At 36.2% G+C, this 22,920-nt stretch overlaps 2 long non-coding RNA genes across 3 annotated transcripts; both read right to left on the bottom strand.

Moving 5' to 3' along the window:
* Positions 1-4,973: 4,973 nt before the first annotated feature.
* Positions 4,974-7,202, bottom strand: LOC147511815 (uncharacterized). Its single transcript, XR_015219509.1, has 2 exons — positions 5,599-7,202; positions 4,974-5,442 (listed from the first exon to the last, which is right to left on the bottom strand). It is a non-coding gene; the product is annotated as an uncharacterized LOC147511815 (long non-coding RNA).
* A 3,732-nt stretch (positions 7,203-10,934) lies between these two features.
* LOC147511814 (uncharacterized) lies at positions 10,935-13,308 on the bottom strand. 2 transcript variants are annotated; one of them, XR_015219508.1, is made up of 3 exons: positions 13,055-13,308; positions 11,443-12,382; positions 10,935-11,286 (listed from the first exon to the last, which is right to left on the bottom strand). It is a non-coding gene; the product is annotated as an uncharacterized LOC147511814 (long non-coding RNA). The 2 variants fall into 2 exon arrangements; XR_015219507.1 differs by lacking the exon at positions 13,055-13,308 and having other exon boundaries at positions 11,443-13,045.
* Positions 13,309-22,920: the final 9,612 nt, after the last annotated feature.

The raw sequence follows: 22,920 nt of genomic DNA, 5'->3' as shown, positions 1-22,920 counted from the left end.
AAGATTTGTTACATGAATTTTTTTAAATTTGGTTTTGTGTTTTTTGTGTAGGGTGCTTGTGTTAGGAATACATTGGATTCTTTGGTGGATTCGTTGGTTCGTGATCCTAATAGGAGGTTTATTTTTGTAGAATAGGTGAATTTAAGTAATGCTTTTCTTTGATTTGATTCTTGTTTATGTTACTGGTTCTTGATGCTGATAACTAGAACTTGAATTCGGTTTTTAGGCAATGGAGTATTGAAGTTAATTAACAAAAAGATGTGCCTGACACGAAATGTAGTATAGTTTGTTTCGTGTAAATTGCAAATCCATGAATGCTTCCGGGAGTTCAGTTAGCTCAAACAAAAACTTGACATACTTCTCTTTCTTATCCTTCTCGTCAATAGCAATCTCATAGAGTTGGCCACTATCAGTGCCAAGAATAAATAGAAAATAGAATTGAATATATATATATCAGCGAGGTTTATGTCTAAGAATTGGGAAACTGATTAAAAGTTGTTGTATGCATGAAATAAATTTACAAATGTTGTTGTGGGGCGTGAAAGATAAGATAACATGATTGATGGATATCTCACCTTGATTTCTTGTACTATAAGCAATGGCCATGTTTACCATGGATGTGTCCTCTGAGTGTGATTGATGGTTGGGTGTCAGAGGTGGCCAAGTTTTGTCCACAACTTAGACTACTTAGGTATATTGGCCACAAACAAATCCGGGCGTGGTTTTATGCAAAGATGTTATTTGAACATGTTAAGATACACTCCTCGACATCTCATGTAAGCATTTGATGGGAAAAATACTGATTGTCCGACTATGACTATGTTCATTGAAACTCTTAAATGTCAAATATTGATGATACTATTGTTTACCTAGACTTCTTATATACAATTTTTTTGTCTCAAGAATTCACAATCTTATCACTCATTATCTAAACTAGTGCAATTATGGGTTCGGTTTGGATGTGTTGCGTGAACAACAAACCGGCTTTGCCTTTTGATATCCTATTGACAACTTATGACATAGTTTTCTCGACGAAGCAAACGGTCTTTGCCTTATTCTCGGGAGGATCCATAACGATCTTTGAATCGTTCTCGACCATGTCTTCCTTTTTCATTTGTCCTAGCTTGTAGATTTTCTTGGCATGGGAATGAAAATTCGTGAGAACTCTTCTCGTGGTTGATTGATCACCTTGAAATGATGTAATCATTGCTTCCTCTGCAAAATTCTGTTGTCATGATTAGAAAAATTCTATTGTTTATTAGAAAAAGATTTGCTCATTGCGTCTTTGTTCTTGCAATCCTCTTCCAACCCCGACTTACCTACTTGATTAAGGGAAGGAATGGTATCACCGACATCTGAAGTTTCAGCCCGGTCTCATCTCGTTCTTCCGTAATATCCGACCGGGTTCCCATGTTCACGGGACTCGAGTATAGCAATTATTCCTCCTCAACTTATCTTCCCATTCCCTTTGAGCATTTACCTCGGATATGTCACTTATCCCATTGCTCTCCAAAATTGCCAACACCTCGCCAGTGAGCCTTCTCGGCTTTCTTTCTTTGTTGAGATACCTATGTTAGTCGTTCCACTACCCTTTTAGCTAATTCATCACTCGCCTTGCGGTTCTCGAGATGGATCTTTCTAACAAGAATCCGGGCACAAAGGAACTCTATAGTCATTGAAGTTGACTCCTCCATGACAATTTTCTGGTTATGATCAAGCTCCTATCAAACTTTTAGTCTTACCTTCTTATTGATCTTTGGTGAAATTACAAGACCTATCATAAGTTGTTTTGAATTTCACAAAACCTAGTTCTTTCGTATCAAACTTTTAGTCTTACCTTCTTATCGATCTCGACACCAAAGCATTTTCTTTCGTGATCGAGATACCTTTATGCAAACATTTAACGAAGTCGCCAGACATTGAGGACGGGGATGGCAATGATGTTTGCCATACAACCGGAAGAACAAATGAAGCTTTTGGATAGTAGGGTTGAAAATGCAGAGTGAAGTAGAACGATAATAACTTGTGAAGAAGATGAAGATGTGTGCTCTCCAAATGTAAGCTAAGCTATGATCACCTTGTTTAATTCCTTGACTTTAAAATTTAGATGATTTTCAAGACATTCTATCTTATGCATGTCTTTTTGGTTATTGACTTATAGGAGCTCAAAGCTTTATGAGTTTGAAGGAAAAGGAGATAAATGGAAGGAACTATGTCCCGTATCGTAAAGCTATTGAACCACAAAATAACCGGAAAAGTTCGATTGATTATGCAACCGTGGAATTCATAGTGAATACCTTACATTGGCTATTTCCATCGTTTGATTATAGGTACTAGCTTCTTCGTTTGCTTCAAATATGCAGTCTTAAAATGGATTTTGAGCATATGGATGACTAATAAAGACATCTATACATCATTTTTATGTTTATTTTCTATTTTTCCGGCCTCTAAATATTAGGATTTAACCGCTCTTAACTTAATATTGTAGGTGGTTGATTGAATCTAAATGCGAGAGTTTACCAAAGGCAAGTATGCCTAACGATATAAAATTTTCTATGTTATTCATCTACTTGACCATCTCAGGTTATTTGGGTTCTTGCTTTTCTGGTCTCTTTGTAATCTATGATTAGAGTGTCACAAATTAGGTGTTTTTTTATAATTATATCTATAGTTTACAAGCGGGTTTCATTTGTTGATTTATGGTGAGTGAATTGTTATATTTCCAACTAGAGAAGGAACCAAATCTCACTAAAAACTTGAAAAGTCTTTTTACTTGCGTTGTAACTTGTAAGGATCACCAAGATTAGTCATTTTCAATTGCCCGATGACCGAAGTTTGGTTAGGTGCCAGAGGTACCTTATTATATGTGTTAATCTTTTTTTTTATATATATTTTTTATATATTATATTATATTAAGGGTGTTTAATTTTGTGTATTTCACCATTTTTTCAGATGAGAGAGAGAATATTTCTGGCTTGAGGGTGATAAGTTCAAATCAAGTATCGACCAAGTCGAAAGCCTACATAGTCAAGGTACTTTTCCCCTCTTGTTTTATTATTATGTCTACATTTGGGCATGATAGCTTATCTAGTTTGATTTCAAGGTGGCTAGCTTGCAATATAAAACAAAATGTATCATTGAATTAGTTCTGATTTTGATGTACCTAGCATACTTGATTTTATTGTTACAATGCTCCCGGCACCCGCTTGTCTTGAAATTACAACGTAAGTAGGACTTTATTAAGCTTAGTAAAACACTATGATGTTTTAGCGTATGTATGACCACACTCGATATTGCTTATGAATATAATATGGAGAAAACACCGCTTTTTCTTCCACTTATATGTTCTCTCTTTGCTTTTTGGGTTCGGTTCGTAATCCTGGGAACAAGTTGCGATGCGAAGCTTTGTTAGATATTGCCAACACCATTGTAGCTTCATCAAATCACAAAACGATGATGGAATTACTCCATCCGATTTCATTACTTCATTGCTTAGTAAGTTTGCACATCAAAATGGTGAACTGAAAGAATCGAGAATCCAAGGGACTCAATGGCTTGGGGTAATTTTGGTTTTGGTTGCCTCATCACATTATAAGAAGGGCGGTGGATGCTCAACCATGTCGATTAACTTTACTTTTTTTTATTATCATTTTGAAATAGAAATAATTTTCAAGTTTTTCCCTCCTTAATTCAATAAATCTTCATTTAAATATGTGTTTCTAATGTAATTTAGGTTTGGGCCTATGGATATGGAAATAAAGCAAATGAATATGAGAAATTATATTTTTTTATTAGCAACCCATCGCCAACGGTTTATAACCGTTACAAACGAATTTTAAATTATTTTTTTTAAAATTAACTAACAACTTTGGCAACAGTTAAAACCGTTGGTAAAAATTTTAACAAATTACCAACGCTTAAAAGCGTTGCAAAAGGTTTTAAATATGTATATCGCAATGGTTATAATAAGCGTTGGAAAGTTAAGCTTTGCAACGCTTTTTGCGCTGAAAATTTCGCTTTGCAACGCTTTTAAGCATTGAAATTTCTCCAACACTTTTAAGCATTGGAAATTTCTGTTTGCAATGCTTTTAAGCGTTGCAAATATTTCCAAACTTTACCGACGCCATTTTGCAACAAAAGCTCTTTTTATTAAGCTTTTTGCCCGTTGCAAATAGCCCTGTTATGGTGTAGTGGATGTATAGGAGACTGATGTTGAATAGGAGACTGATGTTGAATGGGTAAAAAGAGTAGAAGGAGATTGAGTTTGAGGAATTTGAGAAACAGAAGAGGATGGAGTAATAGGAATAGTATATATAAAAAAAAAAAAAAAAAGGAACAGAACAAGATGGAGTGGATGATGAATGTAAGGTAGAAGTTATCGTAGTAGTGATTTGACAAGGAAATTCATGTTCATTGAACACTACATGCCTCGATACATAAACTATTCATGTTTTCAAATCAAGACATCTGTAGCCCTTGGGGTGTTGGTTGTATCCAATAAAAACACAATGAATGTTTCTATTTTGAAGTTTATTGGATGTATAGGGTTTTAGCCAAGGAAAGCATGAACATCCATATCACTTAAGAAAGGCATAGTCAGGAACTTGAGTAAAAAACTTTTGAAAAGGTGAGACATTAGATAAGACTTTTGAGGGGAGTCTATTTATAAGAAACACAGCAGTAAAGAAGAATTCAACCCAGTCTACAAAAGGTACATTACTCATAACAAATAAGGTTCTACTTAGATCAAGGATATGGCGATGTTTCCTTTCTACAATAGAGTTTTGCTCAGGTGTATGTGGGCATGAGTATTGATGAAAAATTCCTTTGGATGATTTCAGAAAGTTTCCTAAAGCATGGCTTGAGAATTCACCCCCGGCCTGCATCAGTTCTGATGATTTTGATTTTGAAATTTAGCAAGTTTTCTACCATACCAAAGTGATAAATGAGACAAAGACACTGAAAAACTCAGATTTGGTAGATAAAGGATAAATCCATGTGTATTTTGTGTAGTCATCAACAAGACTCACATAATATCTATAACCATATATAAAGTAACATGGTGCAGGACCCATAGATCAATATGAACAATTTGTAAAAAGGAGCAATGGTATAAGAAATAACACTTTTGAAAGGAAGTTTTGTGCTTTTCCCAACCTTACAAGCCTTACAGAAAAACTTACAGGCATCATATATCTTTATTCAAAACAGGTAAATAACATTTATTTATTACAAAATGCAAAGTCTGAATAGAAGGATGTCCCAATCTCTGGTGCCAAAGAGACGTTGAAATTCTTTTAGCAACAAACACAGCAGATGAAGGAAGAGTGGTAATGTAGTGTACAAAGCAGTAGGAGATGATGCAGATGCATATTTGAGATGAAAATGATAAAGTCCATTCTCAGGATGTCCTTGGAAAAGAATCTTCCCGGAGAAGTTGTCCTTTACAAAGAAGGAATTGGATGTAAATGTTAAAGAACAATTATTATCTGTAGTAAATTTATGGACTGATAATAAATTGTGTGAAATTTGAGGTACGTACATAAAGAATATTTTTCAGTTGAAAAATAGTAAATGGAGAGAGTAGGGTAGAATTACCAGTATGGGTAATTGGAAGTCCCTGACCATTACCAACAGAAATCTTTTCTCCTCCATCATAATCAAAGTAGTTGTTGAGATTAGAAAGATGTGGAGTGACATGATTAGTAGCTCCAGTACCAGCTATCCAAGGTGAGAAGGATGAAAAATCACTTCAACTATTATCATAGTTGGAAGGCACTGTGGTTTCCATTGGTAGCATATGAACTATTAAGCATTAAAGCCATTCGAAATATTAGTTTTGTTTGCAACCATTGCCTGACGCTTTGCTGGAGCGAGGATGTCTTCCCATGAAAGCATGATTCATTCTTTGATAACAATCAATTGCCAAGTGTCCAGGCCTGTCACAAATTTGGCAAATTGGTCTTCAACTGGAAGAACCTCCAGTATTGTAATTGTTCCCAGATCCTGAAGCATTGTAATTGGAGTTGAAGCAGTTGCTCCATTATAACTTCCATTATAGTTAGCTAGATCCTTTGTAAAACATTCTTCCTCGACCTCTTCCACGACTTGAACCTCTTCCTCTATTAGCTTGAAAATTGCTTGTAGCAGCAAAAGCTTGAGCAAGAGTAGATGAATCTCCTTCAGAGAAGTTTGAGACTTCCTCACTCATGGTAAGTTCTTCACTGAGAATCAAGCTATGTAACTCATCTTAAGTTACTGGAGGTTCTCGAATTCTGACTGAGGTAGCAAATGATTTGTATTCATTTGGAAGGCCTTTTAGAGTGTAATATATAATATCACCATCAGGAACAATGTTTCCAGACATCGACAGCTAAAAGATCACAAGTTTCCTCGATGATTTGTAAGTACTTAACCATAGCATGAGAGCCTTTCTTAATATTCTGTAGAGTGTTCTTGAGCTGAAGCATATGTGACCTCGTCACTGTTACAGAAAACCGACCTTTTCTCTAAAACTGACCATAGTTCGAAAGATGATGCTACACCAACAACACAAGGAAGCAGCAATTCAGAAATAGTGGCATTTAGCCATATCAATACTTGCTAATCCCTATTTTTCCAATCCAAAAACTTATCATTTAACACTCTTGTGGTAGTATTTTCTTCAGTAGTTTCAATATACTTATCAGGACAAGCATTTGAACCATCAATGAAACCAAACATATCAAAACTAGATAAAACTTGAATGAATAAAGATTTCCACAAGATGTAGTTGTCTTTTGTTAATTTGATTGAGATGAAGTTAGTTGTTTATATTGTGAAAGGTAATGGTTTGAGATGATGAATTTGACCAAGTCATGATGATGGTGTTTGTAATCGAAACGAAGTAATTGAAAAATGATCTTGAATCAAGAAAATATCACATACTTGATGAAGAACACTGTTTGTGATGAATCAAGAAAGATATTTTATGAATTGACCTAAAATCTGAATGAAAACATTCTATGAATTGAAAATTTGATGAATACTTAGCTCAAGTTGAAGTTTTGATCACAGTAATGATGAAGAAACCTTGAAAGATGCGTTAATGGTGAAGAAACCTTGAAGATGTGTTAATGGCGGTTTTGGATCAATTTTTCGTGAGACCAAAAGATGCTCTGATACCATAATAGACAAATGAGGATTGAGCAAAATAGAAATGTTTTCATTACCTTTCTCTATGTACACTACAAGCTCGTGTATTGCCACTTCCTTTTCTACCTTTTAGCTCATACGTTTATAGCATGGAAACAAGTTCTTATCTTATAATATTTTAGATTTGAAGTTACAAGTATTAATCTAGCAGAAGTACTCCACTAGTAATGTGAAATCTCAATACACTAACCGAGACTCAATCACTCAAATACATAATACTGTGAGATATCAGCATGATACTTAACAATGTCAGGCAGAATTTGTAGGCCAACATTTAGGGTCAATGGGAGTCTGCGGAAATTTACCTACAACGTTGGCATATAAATATTAACCTTGCATAAGGTAAAATCACGGGATAGCTCCACCTAGCCTCCACCCATGCCATGCCAGTTCTTTTTTAATATGGTATATTGGTGTTCCAAATTCTATCTGGTTATAGTGTGGGCTAGATATCTGGCTCAAAAGAGGCCCATTCCAGTTATGGTTTTCTTACTAATATCTGTAGAGTTTGGACTCCGCAATATGTTTTGATTGTGTTTTATTCACAAGACGGAGGACGCCCGAGTTTTGTATCTGATCGTCGTTTTGTTCAAGTAAGTTGTCATATATTTGGATTAACAATTATTATGGCATTACCGTTTTCGTGTTTACTGATCTGATTGTTTCGCCATCTTTACATGTTTTGATTCTTATAAGTCTACAGTACATTACTTCCTATACAATATCTGCTTTGTTTACTTGTTTATACAAGAAGGGTCTGTTTGGAAATTGGAACATGGAGTTGAGTTGAACGCCAATGGTGTTAACTACTTCATCTAATTAATTCCATGTACAATTTAATGGGAATCTTAAGTAAGTATTGTGACCTTACTACGTTTCATAGGCTGGGAAGAGGTGGCTTACAGAAGTCTGGGAATCATTGGAGGTAGCTTGTTTGTATTCTGTAAGAAGTTGCTGCAGCCGGTCCCAAGATTGACAATAAATACAAGTAGAACTATGAGAGATACTACTTAACTGCCTAGCAATCATTTTTAAAGCCTGTTAGGCGATTACCGTAAGTGTTTGTAAAGCCTGGGGACATACCTTTACCTGATGCAACTTTCAATTATTGTGGAAGGTGAGAAATAGGTTGTTAATATTCGTCGTGGAAATCTGTTGTCAGAATAAAAGGGGTAATCCTAGGTTTTGCAAACTGTTATGTATGTTCCAACATTAATTTTTTTTTCTTTTATCAGTAAAGTTGTTTATTTATGTACGAAGCAGTAGTTAATCACATATTATTATTTTTTTAGTTCTTTATGTTTCCTAATATAGCTAGCGTCCTTGAAAGCATTGAGATTTATGCACTACAGTCCATAGTACAAAATATCAGGATATGGGTATTTATCGATCTCTGATTTATGGATATGTATCGTAGATATCTCTCTCTCTTTGGGAATATTTGATATTGTTTCACATGCAAATATCGTGGATATATCTAAAATATCGACAATAGGTACCTTATTATATGTGTTAATCTTTTTTTTTATATATATTTTTTATATATTATATTATATTAAGGGTGTTTAATTTTGTGTATTTCACCATTTTTTCAGATGAGAGAGAGAATATTTCTGCTGAGGGTGATAAGTTCAAATCTGTTATCGACCAAGTCGAAAGCCTACATAGTCAAGGTACTTTTCCCCCTCTTGTTTTTATTATTATGTCTACATTTGGGCATGATAGCTTATCTAGTTTGATTTCAGTGGCTAGCTTGCAATATAAAACAAAAATGTATCATTGAATTAGTTACAGATTTTGATGTACCTAGCATACTTGATTTTATTGTTACAATGCTCCTGGCACCCGCTTGTCTTGAAGTACAACGTAAGTAGGACTTTATTAAGCTTAGTAAAACACTATGATGTTTTAGCGTATGTATGACCACACTCGATATTGCTTATGAATATAATATGGAGAAAACACCGCGCTTTTTCTTCCACTTATATGTTCTCTCTTTGCTTTTTTGGTTCGGTTCGGAATCCCAGGAACAAGTTGCGATGCCGAAGCTTTGTTAGATATTGCCAACACCATTGTAGCTTCGTCAAAATCACAAAACAAAGTGATGGAATTACTCCATCCGATTTCATTACTTCATTGCTTAGTAAGTTTGCACATCAAAATGGTGAACTGAAGTAATCGAGAATCCAAGGGACTCAATGGCTTGGGGTAATTTTGGTTTTGTTTTGCCGCTCGTCACATTATAAGAAGGGCCGGTGGATGCTCAACCATGTCAGTGCTTTACTTTTTTTGATTATCATTTTGAAATAGAAATAATTTTCAAGTTTTTCCCTCCTTAATTCAATAAATCTTCATTTAAATATGTGTTTCTAATGTAATTTAGGTTTGGGCCTATGGATATGGAAATAAAGCAGCGGAATATGAGAAATTATATTTTTTTTATTAGCAACCCATCAGCAACGGTTTATAACCGTTACAAACGAATTTTAAATTATTTTTTTAAAAATTAACTAACAACTTTGCAACAGTTAAAAACCGTTGGTAAAAATTTTAACAAATTACCAACGCTTAAAAAGCGTTGCAAAGGTTTTAAATATGTATACGCAATAGTTATAATAAGCGTTGGAAAGTTAAACGCTTTTAGCGTTGAAAATTTACGTTTACAACGCTTTTTAAGCATGGAAATTTCTCGCTTTGTAACGCTTTTAAGCATTGGAAAAATGTTTGCAACACTTTTAAAGCGTTGCAAATATTTCCAACACTTTACCGACGCCATATTTGCAACGCTTAAAGCGTTGCGAAAATTATTAGCAACTCTTTTTTGCCGTTGCAAATAGCCTGTTATGGTGTAGTGGATGTATAGGAGACTGATGTTGAATAGGAGACTGATGTTGAATGGGTAAAAAGAGTAGAAGGAGATTGAGTTTGAGGAATTTGAGAAACAGAAGAGGATGGAGTAATAGGAATAGTATATATATAAAAAAAAAAAAAAACAGAACAAGATGGAGTGGATGATGAATGTAAGGTAGAAGTTATCGTAGTAGTGATTTGACAAGGAAATTCATGTTCATTGAACACTACATGCCTCGATACATAAACTATTCATGTTTTCAAATCAAGACATCTGTAGCCCTTGTGGTGTTGGTTGTATCCAATAAAAACACAATGAATGTTTCTATTTTGAAGTTTATTGGATGTATAGGGTTTTAGCCAAGGAAATCATGAACATCCATATCACTTAAGAAAGGCATAGTCAGGAACTTGAGTAAAAAACTTTTGAAAAGGTGAGACATTAGATAAGACTTTTGAGGGGAGTCTATTTATAAGAAACACAGCAGTAAAGAAGAATTCAACCCATTCTACAAAAGGTACATTACTCATAACAAATAAGGTTCTACTTAGATCAAGGATATGGCGATGTTTCCTTTCTACAATAGAGTTTTGCTCAGGTGTATGTGGGCATGAGTATTGATGAAAAATTCCTTTGGATGATTTCAGAAAGTTTCCTAAAGCATGGCTTGAAAATTCACCCCCGGCCTGCATCAGTTCTGATGATTTTGATTTTGAAATTTAGCAAGTTTTCTACCATACCAAAGTGATAAATGAGACAAAGACACTGAAAAACTCAGATTTGGTAGATAAAGGATAAATCCATGTGTATTTTGTGTAGTCATCAACAAGACTCACATAATATCTATAACCATATATATGGTGCAGGACCCATAGATCAATATGAACAATTTGTAAAAAGGAGCAATGGTATAAGAAATAACACTTTTGAAAGGAAGTTTTGTGCTTTTCCCAAGCTTACAAGCCTTACAGAAAAACTTACAGGCATCATATATCTTTATTCAAAACAGGTAAATAACATTTATTTATTACAAAATGCAAAGTCTGAATAGAAGTATGTCCCAATCTCTGGTGCCAAAGAGACGTTGAAATTCTTTTAGCAACAAACACAGCAGATGAAGGAAGAGATGGTAATGTAGTGTACAAAGCAGTAGGAGATGATGCAGATGCATATTTGAGATGAAAATGATAAAGTCCATTCTCAGGATGTCCTTGGAAAAGAATCTTCCCGGAGAAGTTGTCCTTTACAAAGAAGGAATTGGATGTAAATGTTAAAGAACAATTATTATCTGTAGTAAATTTATGGACTGATAATAAATTGTGTGAAATTTGAGGTACGTACATAAAGAATATTTTTCAGTTGAAAAATAGTAAATGGAGAGAGTAGGGTAGAATTACCAGTATGGGTAATTGGAAGTCCCTGACCATTACCAACAGAAATCTTTTCTCCTCCAACATAATCAAAGTAGTTGTTGAGATTAGAAAGATGTGGAGTGACATGATTAGTAGCTCCAGTACCAGCTATCCAAGGCGAGAAGGATGAAAAATCACTTCAACTATTATCATAGTTGAAGGCACTGTGGTTTCCATTGGTAGCATATGAACTATTAAGCATTAAAGCCATTCGAAATATTAGTTTTGTTTGCAACCATTGCCTGACGCTTTGCTGGAGCGAGGATGTCTTCCCATGAAAGCATGATTCATTCTTTGATAACAATCAATTGCCAAGTGTCCAGGCCTGTTACAAATTTGGCAAATTGGTCTTCAACTGGAAGAACCTCCAGTATTGTAATTGTTCCCAGATCCTGAAGCATTGTAATTGGAGTTGAAGCAGTTGCTCCATTATAACTTCCATTATAGTTAGCTAGATCCTTTGTAAAACATTCTTCCTCGACCTCTTCCACGACTTGAACCTCTTCCTCTATTAGCTTGAAAATTGCTTGTAGCAGCAAAAGCTTGAGCAAGAGTAGATGAATCTCCTTCAGAGAAGTTTGAGACTTCCTCACTCATGGTAAGTTCTTCACTGAGAATCAAGCTATGTAACTCATCTTAAGTTACTGGAGGTTCTCGAATTCTGACTGAGGTAGCAAATGATTTGTATTCATTTGGAAGGCCTTTTAGAGTGTAATATATAATATCACCATCAGGAACAATGTTTCCAGAGATCGACAGCTAAAAGATCACAAGTTTCCTCGATGATTTGTAAGTACTTAACCATAGCATGAGAGCCTTTCTTAATATTCTGTAGAGTGTTCTTGAGCTGAAGCATATGTGACCTCGTCACTGTTACAGAAAACCGACCTTTTCTCTAAAACTGACCATAGTTCGAAAGATGATGCTACACCAACAACACAAGGAAGCAGCAATTCAGAAATAGTGGCATTTAGCCATATCAATACTTGCTAATCCCTATTTTTCCAATCCAAAAACTTATCATTTAACACTCTTGTGGTAGTATTTTCTTCAGTAGTTTCAATATACTTATCAGGACAAGCATTTGAACCATCAATGAAACCAAACATATCAAAACTAGATAAAACTTGAATGAATAAAGATTTCCACAAGATGTAGTTGTCTTTTGTTAATTTGATTGAGATGAAGTTAGTTGTTTATATTGTGAAAGGTAATGGTTTGAGATGATGAATTTGACCAAGTCATGATGATGGTGTTTGTAATCGAAACGAAGTAATTGAAAAATGATCTTGAATCAAGAAAATATCACATACTTGATGAAGAACACTGTTTGTGATGAATCAAGAAAGATATTTTATGAATTGACCTAAAATCTGAATGAAAACATTCTATGAATTGAAAATTTGATGAATACTTAGCTCAAGTTGAAGTTTTGATCACAGTAATGATGAAGAAACCTTGAAAGATGCGTTAATGGTGAAGAAACCTTGAAGATGTGTTAATGGCGGTTTTGGATCAATTTTTCGTGAGACCAAAAGATGCTCTGATACCATAATAGACAAATGAGGATTGAGCAAAATAGAAATGTTTTCATTACCTTTCTCTATGTACACTACAAGTTCGTGTATTGCCACTTCCTTCTCTACCTTTTAGCTCATACGTTTATAGCATGGAAACAAGTTCTTATCTTATAATATTTTAGATTTGAAGTTACAAGTATTAATCTAGCAGAAGTACTCCACTAGTAATGTGAAATCTCAATACACTAACCGAGACTCAATCACTCAAATACATAATACTGTGAGATATCAGCATGATACTTAACAATGTCAGGCAGAATTTGTAGGCCAACATTTAGGGTCAATGGGAGTCTGCGGAAATTTACCTACAACGTTGGCATATAAATATTAACCTTGCATAAGGTAAAATCACGGGATAGCTCCACCTAGCCTCCACCCATGCCATGCCAGTTCTTTTTTAATATGGTATATTGGTGTTCCAAATTCTATCTGGTTATAGTGTGCTAGATATCTGGCTCAAAAGAGGCCCATTCCAGTGATGGTTTTCTTACTAATATCTGTAGAGTTTGGACTCCGCAATATGTTTTGATTGTGTTTTATTCACAAGACGGAGGATGCCCGAGTTTTTTATCTGATCGTCGTTTTGTTCAAGTAAGTTGTCATATATTTGGATTAACAATTATTATGGCATTACCGTTTTCGTGTTTATTGATCTGATTGTTTCGCCATCTTTACATGTTTTGATTCTTATAAGTCTACAGTACATTACTTCCTATATAATATCTGCTTTGTTTACTTGTTTATACAAGAAGGGTCTGTTTGGAAATTGGAACATGGAGTTGAGTTGAACGCCAATGGTGTTAACTACTTCATCTAATTAATTCCATGTACAATTTAATGGGAATCTTAAGTATTGTGACCTTACTACGCTTCATAGGCTGGGAAGAGGTGGCTTACAGAAGTCTGGGAATCATTGGAGGTAGCTTGTTTGTATTCTGTAGGAAGTTGCTGCAGCCGGTCCCATGATTGACAATAAATACAAGTTGAACTATAAGAGATACTACTTAACTGCCTAACAATCATTTTTAAAGCCTGTTAGGCGATTACAGTAAGTGTCTGTAAAGCCTGGGGGCATACTTTTACCTGATGCAACTTTCAATTATTGTGGAAGGTGAGAAATAGGTTGTTAATATTCGTCGTGGAAATCTGTTGTCAGAATAAAAGGGGTAATCCTAGGTTTTGCAAACTGTTATGTATGTTCCAACATTAATTTTTTTTCTTTTATCAGTAAAGTTGTTTATTTATGTACGAAGTAGTAGTTAATCACATATTATTTTTAGTTCTTTATGTTTCCTAATATAGCTAGCGTCCTTGAAAGCATTGAGATTTATGCACTACAGTCCATAGTACAAAATATCAGGATATGGGTATTTATCGATCTCTGATTTATGGATATGTATCGTAGATATCTCTCTCTCTCTTTGGGGATATTTGATATTGTTTCACATGCAAATATCGTGGATATATCTAAAATATCGACAAATATCGTGGATATTGTAGATATTTCTTAATATATCATGATACATTATTTATATTTATTTGAAATATAATGGTAAATATTAAATAAAATTGTTACATATACAAAATATCGCCAAATATCTCCAAATATCCCCAAATATCACAAATATAAAAAATATGGTTGAAATATCACCGATATTTGCAGTCGTATATATCTCTAAACATATCGGGATATTTATATATCTTTCTCTGAAATCTGGATAGATATCGACAAATATCGCAATATATCGGGATATTTTGTACTATGCTAAAGTCTATTATTTTCTTTTGCGCTATTGAATGAATATTTTCTTTTTATTTCTTGCTATTTTTTTGCCACTTCATATTGACGATATATCGACTAATTCTATTGAATTTTGCTCTTGATACTAATTAACTACTACTTGTTGATCGCAGTTAATAAGGATATACTCCCCTGCCTGTCGTGGTTTCCGTTTCTTTGCGCTCAGGTTCATGAACTCTTTACTCCACTTAAGAACAGTTGGTAGAGAGTTGCCGTATGAGATAATAGCAGATATCCTTAGCAGACTACCTGCGGATTGTGTATTTCTTTGTGGACGCTCGTGTAAAGCACTTTGAGCCTTAACGAGGACAACATTTTTTGTTGGCATGCATCTCAATCGAGCTACTCCATTGATTACTTTTCAATTTATTCACGATGCGGTGATAATAATAAAAGTATTAAGTTCACTGATGAAGTGACTAAGAAAATAGTAAATAAAAGCCTGAAGATTGACTTAACCATTGTGCCTTACATGAAGGATCGTGTGCCTGTACTCTATGGTTCTTACAATGGGTTTCTTCTGTTTAGGATTTTGCGTTTTGAATCTGTTTATTTCTTTGGAATCCAGTGACACAAGAACAAGTATCTGTGGTTGCGCAACATGAAGCTACAGTGTTCGTGGTTTTTTCTTTAACTCATTAGCTAAGGATTACAGAGTTCTCTTTATATCTATGGAAGGTAAGCAGTTTGAATTCGTAATAAATCTCGAGGATTTGGTCTTCAAATCCTCGAGATTTATTACAAGATTCAGTAATCCTCCTACTAGTCTAAGAACCCCTATAATCGTATATGGAATTTTGCATTGGATGATTAGTGATAGGTCTTATAAGAAAGCGAATGGTTTATATCCTGTTAGGTTTGTGGAACCGTCGAGCTTTGCTCTGGTGTCCGTATGCCGTGGTCACGAGTTTTCAGCTTGGAGAAGGGGCGACCGCCCGATTAGCTCGGCCGGCCCACCCCTCATACCGTGAGAAAGTTATCGAGTTAGCGCGACCACCGCTACCGGATTAGCCTTGGCCGAGGCGCGACCCACGCTCATGTTGTGAGAAAGTTACTAGAGTTGGGTGTGACCCGTGCTCGGATTAGCCTTGGCCGAGGCCCGACCCGTGCTCATGCCTTCCGAAATTTTCACTGATTTATGATGTTTAGGCCCAAAGCCCATTTTCTCACATTTTTTCTATGTGTACCTATATAAAGTAAATAGAATAGGATTTTGAGACAATTTTTGAGAGATTCAATTTTTGGGCATTGTGGGAGCTCTATTAAGCTAGGGTTTGAGTGAGGCCTCTTGTTCTTGATTATTGATATCTCTTGTAAACTCTCCAATCTTTGCTATAAAGGAAACTCGGCTCTTATGTGGATATATGTAACATTTACTGAACCACCTAAATCTTTGTGTCTCTTTGCATATTTACTTCATTATTTATTGTTTGCTTGTTATGGGTTATGATAAATTAGTGGTTTTGTTGTTTGAGTTTGTTGTGATAACTACCAAAGTCTTGGGTGGGTGATTTCCTTGGTGTGAGCTCCAAATTGAAATCATTTTGGATAGAAAGTAGCTAGATTGAGGTGTGACCTTCTAGTGCAATCTCTCAACAAGTGGTATCGGAGCCACAGTTTTGAATCATTGGAATAAGGTGTGTGAGGAAAGACTCCGCCTTTAGCAAGGAGAGCTAGGTGTTTGAAGAAATTCCTCTGAGAGGTTCTCCACCGTTGTTTTGGTTCAGTGGAAGTCATGATGACCGAAAAAGAAAGCTACAAGATAGAGAAGTTTGACGGAACAAACTTCGGCTATTGGAAGATGCAAATTGAAGACGTACTCTATCAAAAAGATTTGATGGAAACATTGATAAGTGAGAAGCCTGATGAGATTCCGCAAGGCATATAGGATATGCAAGATAGAAAGGCCTTGGCCACAATCCGATTGAGTCTTTCAAAATTGGTAGCCTTCAACATTAAGACTGAGAAGACGGCGAAGTCTCTCATGGAGGCACTTACTATGATGTATGAACAACCTTCGGCCGCAAACAAAGTCTATTTGATCAGCAAGCTATTTAGTTTAAGAATGTCGGAGGGGACCTCCTTTAAGGATCACCTAAATGAATTCAACCAAACTAAGGACCAATTGGAGTCGGTTAAGATTACATTTAGTGATGAGGTGTTAGCTTTGGCAATACTTGGACAATTTCCTCCAAGTTGGAAGGCGACGATGGCGGCTATTAGTGGCTCTGCGGGAATGACCAAATTGAAGTTTGAGCACGTTGTTAGTATGATACTAACCGAGGAAATCCGGATACAGGATTGTCCTTCATGTTCGGGGTCAACTTCGGGGTCGGCATTGAGCACTGAAAGTAGGGGAAGGAATTCAAACAGGAGTCGTGGTAAGAAAAAGTGGAGGGGGAGATCGAAATCTCAAGCCCCCCGATTGCAAAGCGTTAAACACAAACCTCGAGACATAAGTGAAGTTGTATGCTACAACTATGGTAGGCCTGACCACTATAGTCCCAATTTCCCGGTACCAAGAAATAACAACAACATTAATAAGAACAAGAAAAAGAATCAAGAAGCTAATGTTGTTGAGATGGTAGATGATGCCTTAATATGTTCGATGGAGCAAAAGAAAGAGTCTTGGGTACTTTATTCCGGCACATCTTTCCATGCTACCTCACATCGAGAGTTCTTTAAGAAGTACACCGAAGGTGACCTTGGAATTGTCTTTCTCGGTGATGATCAACCTTGTGACATTGTCGGCAAGGGTGACGTGCATGTCAAGTTGAATGGCTCATCATGGTTATTGAGGGACGTCAGGCACGTTCCGGATTTAAGAAAGAATTTGATTTCTGAGGGGCAATTGGCAAGTGAAGGATTTGTTACAGTCTTCACCGGTGATACTTGGAAGATCTCAAAGGGTTCAATGGTTGTTGCAAATGGCAAGAAAGATGGTACTCTCTACATAACTGCACATGGTTGTGAGTCGACTGCTGTGGCACATGACAAAGAGGATCCGAATGTTTGGCATCGCAGACTTGGTCACATGAGTGAGAAATGAATGAAAATCCTTCACTCTTCTGGTAAACTCCCAAAGTTATAGTCGACTGAAATTGACTTCTGTGAGAACTGCATATTTGGAAAGCAGAAGTGGGTGAGTTTTCAGAGAATGGGTCAGACTCCGAAAGCTAGAAGGCTTGAGTTAATCCATACAGATGTTTGGGGGCCAGCTAATGTCTCTTCACTTGGCGGAAAGTTATATTTTGTGACTTTCATTGATGACCATACTAGGAAGGTGTGGTTCATTTCTTGAGACACAAGTCAGAAGTATTTGAAGTGTTCAAGACTTGGAAGGCCATGGTTGATAATGAGACAAGCTTGAAAGTAAAGAAGCTGAGATCCAACAACGGTGGAGAGTATGAGGATTCAGGTTTTAAGAAGTATTGTGCTGACAATGGCATCAAGAGGGAAAAGACTTTGCTAGAGACACCTCAGCAGAATGGGGTTGCATAGCGGATGAATAGAACACTGACAGAGAGAGCTAGGTGTATGCATACACTAGCAGGCTTGCCCAAGCAGTTCTGGGCAGAAAGTGTTAGCACAACAACATACCTGATCAATAGAGGACCATCAGTACCTTTGGATTTTAAGATTCCAGAGGAAGTGTGGAGTGGGAAGGATGTGAACCTTTCCCATTTGAAGGTGTTTGGTTGTGTGTCCTATGTCCACATTAATGACCAAGCTAGAAGCAAGCTTGATGCTAAGTCACTAAAGTGCACCTTCATCGGCTATGGTGGTGATGATTTTGGGTATCGCTTTTGAGATGATCAAAATCGGAAAATCATTCGTAGTAGAGATGTTGTGTTTAATGAGAAGGTGATGTACAAGGACAGAGATGAAGCACAAACCAAAGAATCAGGTATAGAGAGCGGCACAGAGTATGTTGAGTTGGAAGACTTCGATGTAAGTCATGGTATAGTGGGAGCCCCATAGTCAGAGGATAACAGTAGTAATGACTCAGAGAATAATGAGGATACTACACCACCGAGTCTATCTCCACCTCGTGCCCCAAGAAAGACATCCAGGCCACATGTACCGAGTACGAGATATCCACCCTCCACCTATGTGAATTATTTGCTACTTATTGATGGTGGCGATCCTCAATGCTATGATGAAGCATTGGAGGCGAGTGATGCAAGCAAGTGGGAGCTTGCTATGCAAGATTAGGTGAAGTCCCTCATCTCTAATGGAACATGGGAGTTAGCCAAACTACCTATGGGCAAGAAGACTCTACAGAACAAATGGGTGTTTAGAGTCAAAGAGGAACATGATGGTTCCCAGAGATATAAAGCGAGGCTAGTAGTCAAGGGTTTTCAGTAGAAAGCAGGCATTGACTTCACAGAGATATTCTCCCCAGTGGTGAAACTGAATACTATTCGGTCAGTGTTGAGTATTGTTGTAGCGGAAGATTTGTATCTTGAGTAGTTGGATGTTAAAACTGCCTTCCTCCATGGTGACCTAGTTGAGGAAATTTACATGCAGCAACCGGAGGGTTTCATCAAGAAGGGTAAAGAGAATATGGTATGCAGTTCGAAAAGAGTTTGTGTGGTTTGAAACAAGCCCCTAGGCAGTGGTACAGGAAGTTTGATAACTTAATGTAAGGAAATGGCTACTATAAGTGCTACACTGACCATCGTTGCTACTTCAAGAGGTTTGACTCCAGCTACATCATCCTATTATAATATGTTGATGATATGTTAGTAGCGAGTTCTGATATGTCAGAAATTGGGAGATTGAAAGAGAAGTTGGCAAGTGAGTTCTCTATGAAGGACTTGGGTGTAGCGAAACAGATTCTAGGGATGAAGATCAGAAGAGATAGGTAGAAAGGTATTCTAGAGTTGTCTCAGGTTGAGTATGTTGAGAAGGTATTGAAGAGGTTCAACATGGGTGGTGCGAAACCAGTTTGCACACCTTTGGCATTCCACTTCAAGTTGTCCATGGAACAGTCTCCCAAGACTGTTGAGGAAAGAAACTTCATGGCTAAGGTACCATATGCCTCTGCCATTGGAAGTCTTATGTATGCCATGGTTTGCATGCGTCCGGATATAGCCCAAGCAGTGGGAGCTGTCAGTCGATTTATATCTAATCCTGGCAAGCAACATTGGGAAGCCGTGAAGTGGATATTGAGATATTTGAGAGGTACTACTGAGAAATGCCTATGTTATGGAAGGGGTGTTGTGAACTTGCAAGGGTATGTGGATGCTGATAAGAGCCCAAAACTGTAGTTTTAACCCCTTAACAATATTGCTGTTAGACCAATTATGTGATTAATAATATAGGTTTATTACTAATTACGTGCTTTTGAGTATTTCAGGCTTTGGAGTTGAATAAATATAAATTTGTTACTAATTAGGTGCTAAAAAGAGATAAAGGGATTGATATGAAAGTTCTATGAAGAAAGCCCCAGTTTCATGGAGAAAAAGCCCTTAAAAAGCCCAAGTCAAAGCTATTAAGTGAAAGTCAAACCGGATTAGAAAGCTGAAGAAAAGTTAACAGAACTTCAAAATGCCATATCTTTGGACTTAGATCTCGGATTTGGGCCCATTTTATATCAAAATGACCGGCTCAGAAAGCTCTTTCCAATGGTTTAGATCTTGACTCGATCAAAGTAGTATAAGTTAGTAAAAACTTGCGCTACAATAACACAACCAGAATGGAAAGTCTTGGATTCAACAAATTAGGTTTTGGGCTCGATTTTTCTGCCCAAAACATTGCTCCTCACCATGCACGAATTTGGGGATCTAACTCTTCTATATCAAAAGACAAAAGCTTAGGTCTTAAACTATCTAGATCTAAACCTAGTTCTAGTTCATAAAAATTTAGTTTTATAATATAGAATTAGTTTTAATTCATTAAATTAGTTTTTATAGATTAATCTAGTTAGTTGTCAATTTTATTAGTTGTTAAAACAAAAATGAATATTATTTATTAGCTAGACCTAGATTAGAAAATAAATTAGCTTAGACTCCATTAATTAGTTTTATTACCTTGTTTTTAATTTAGTTATTGAATCATTGATAATTCTTCATTAGATTAATAAAAGCCAAGTTATTGTTCTTCATTATGTTTTCTTATTATTCATATGTTAATGATAGTCTAATGAATTCTAGCTAAACCTCCATTAGAGGGGTTTGAAGCTTGGATGAAAGCTTGATGTGTTAGTTAGAATTATTGCATTTAAGAGTTCACTCTAGTAGGTTAGTTGATTCGCCATGAGAATGGATTGAACTTCCACACATGCTAATTATTAGTTGGCAGAGATCGCCATGAATAATTAGGGATCACAATTAATCTTAATTGGTTATGATTGCAATAATCTACACTAGCATATTAGGAATTTATTTAAGTGAAATCAAATCCCCCTAACCTCTTCTCCATATTCTTCTCTATATTTTATTCAATTCATATTCAATTGCTTAGTTAAATTATTATAAGTAAATTCATATAATTAGTTTCATAGTGTAAATTCATCTCTATAAATATTGCTCTCACCATTGTTCTCTTGTGTTGATTAATTGATTTCTTTATGTCTTGGTAGTTTAGGAGTGAAACAATTCCGTACTCTATATATTACATAAATCTATATGTGAGAGTAGGAAATAAATAATTGATACCGTAAGAATAAGGTTAGATTAATCTAGTTGAGTTTTTACGGGTTATCAAATGACGCCACTGCCATCTTAAACTCTTTCAGGACAAGAATTCAATTGCTTGAATCCAAGAGGAAATCTCCCATTCTCTACCAACCCACCCTTTTAATTTTTCTTTCTTGTTTCTCATATTTTCGTTACTGTTCATGCTTGAAATTCACTATTTTAATCCGGCCTCCCATTTGCCTTGCCAAGACCAACTCCCCTTTAAGATCATGGAATCACAAAGGATCGAATACTGCGGTAAAGGTATTTCTAAATTTTCAAAAATTCTAAACAATTTTAGGCATAATATCTAAGATGTTATTGATTTACTGGAATATTTTCAGAATTTTCCTAATTGCTTTACCTTGTGAACAAATACGATCTTTACAGTGCTGCATTTCAGTTTTCAAACCATAAATTCTTGAAAAACAGACGAGTAAGGTTACTTAGGCAGTTCCAAAAATTCTAAACATTTTACAGGAGTATCTATCCTAAGTTAGTAGTTTGCAGTAAAACTTTTATGAGTTTTTTATTTGTTTTGACCTTGTAACTAGTGAAGTGTTTCCAGTGTGTTTCTGCAGTTTTGCAACACTTAATTTCTGGAACAATAGCCAATAAGGAGGATTTTTAGAACTCCAATTTCTCTAAAATTTCTACAAAACACGCATGATCTGTCAGAAGTCTCCAGTAAAATTTTGGAGATTTTTGGATCTGTTTTGATTGGTTAACCATTCAGTTGTTTGTATTGTGTCCGAAAATTGTTTCACAAACTTTGAAGGGCAGTATAAGGATTTTCATAGCTTTAATTGATCTGAAATTTTACAAACTACTTGACAGACATCTTAGCAAACTACTATAAAATTTTCAAATTTTTTGGAGGACGTTAAACTTAGTAGACATTGCCAAAGGCAAGAGCGCGACTTGCGCCTGTGTCAGGCAAATTATGAGGGCCCCCCACGCTCAACTCACTGGAAGTCAACTTAGGCATGAGCGTGACCTGTGCCCTTCACAGGCAAATTTTGAGCGCCCCCCGCGCTCAACTCACTAAAAATTGCCTCAGGCACGAGCGCAACCTGCGCCCTTCACAGGCAAATTCTGAGCACACCCCTAAAGTGTTCAACTTCGGTGGGTCTTCTTGCTTGAAGACCATGATGGATAAGACGAGTGTTACATTAGCAAATTGGATTTGGATTGAGTTGTTACAATTGAGATGTGATGTGCATGTAGAATCTCGAAGGTTCCAAGTGGGAGATTGTTAGGTTTGTGGAACCGTCAAGCTTTGCTCCGGTGTCCGTATGCCGCGGTCATGAATTTTCAGCTTGGAGAAGGGGGCGCGACCTGTGCTCGGATTAGCCTTGGCCTAGGCGACCACGCGCACTTTGGGAGAAAGTTATCGAGT

Source organism: Coptis chinensis, chromosome 3 (genome assembly GCF_015680905.1).
Source record: "Coptis chinensis isolate HL-2020 chromosome 3, ASM1568090v1, whole genome shotgun sequence".
Taxonomy (NCBI): Eukaryota; Viridiplantae; Streptophyta; class Magnoliopsida; order Ranunculales; family Ranunculaceae; genus Coptis; species Coptis chinensis.
Note: the sequence above shows the minus strand (reverse complement) of the source record. Positions and strands in the feature narration are given on the sequence as shown.